Genomic DNA, 1,008 nt, shown 5'->3' with positions numbered 1-1,008 from the left:
GGGATATACATGAAAATGGCCCAAATAGTATATAATCTTTTCCAAAATGACCTTTGACTTTTTTAGAAATTTGAAACTACCCAAAATATCCTTGAAAAAATTTAACAACCAACCCTTTATATAATAAAAAAGTTTCTTTTAGTCCTTAAAAAATCTAACAAATAATTTTTCTAAAAATTTGTAAAAATTATTAATGAATAATTATAAAATGGAAAAGCCCAAATATAAGAGAGGACCATATAATATAAAAAAGGTTGTTAAAAATAAAAAAGAAATTAAATTTGAAAAAGAAATTGATAAGATAGGATATCAAGAACAATTATATGCATCACAAGAAATATTAAAATGTTTTAAAGAAAACTTATTAGAAAATTTTGCTAAAGGAATTGTAAGGTCAATAATCATAAAAGATATACAAGATATAATAGATAAATTGGAAAAAAGAAAGAAAAGTATCTCAAAATATGAAATACCTTTTGGAACAGACATAGATATGATAACAGATATTGATATTATAAATTCTCAAACATTATTAGACTTTGAAGAATTACTTAAAAATTTATGAGATTAAAATTTTTGATATTTTGATTATTAGATTATTAGATTTTTGTTCGCTCATAGTAGCACCCATAGAATTGGTATCAGAGCCATAGAGATCATGAAAATCTTAAAAATAAATAATTATTATCAATGTATTGAAGAAAAGGGATGTTATATATTTCACAACCCTATCCCTAATAAACTAAAAATAATAACATTATATATAATTAGGAATTTACCTAGAGAAATAAAAGAACAAATATTACATAAATTAATTGTAGGATTTATTAAAGAAAGACGTACATATGAAATAATTTACGAAATATTTGAAAATGAGTTGTATCATAGAGAAATATATGAATAATCATAAAATATAATGGAAAAAACTAAAAATATTTTAGATAGAAAGTTAGAAAGAATAAGATTAATAAATAATAAAATTTTAGATGAATTATTAATACCTGGAGA

This window comes from Olea europaea, chromosome 17 (assembly GCF_002742605.1).
Source record: "Olea europaea var. sylvestris chromosome 17, O_europaea_v1, whole genome shotgun sequence".
In the NCBI taxonomy this organism is placed as follows: Eukaryota; Viridiplantae; Streptophyta; class Magnoliopsida; order Lamiales; family Oleaceae; genus Olea; species Olea europaea.
This window is presented reverse-complemented; position numbering follows the sequence as displayed.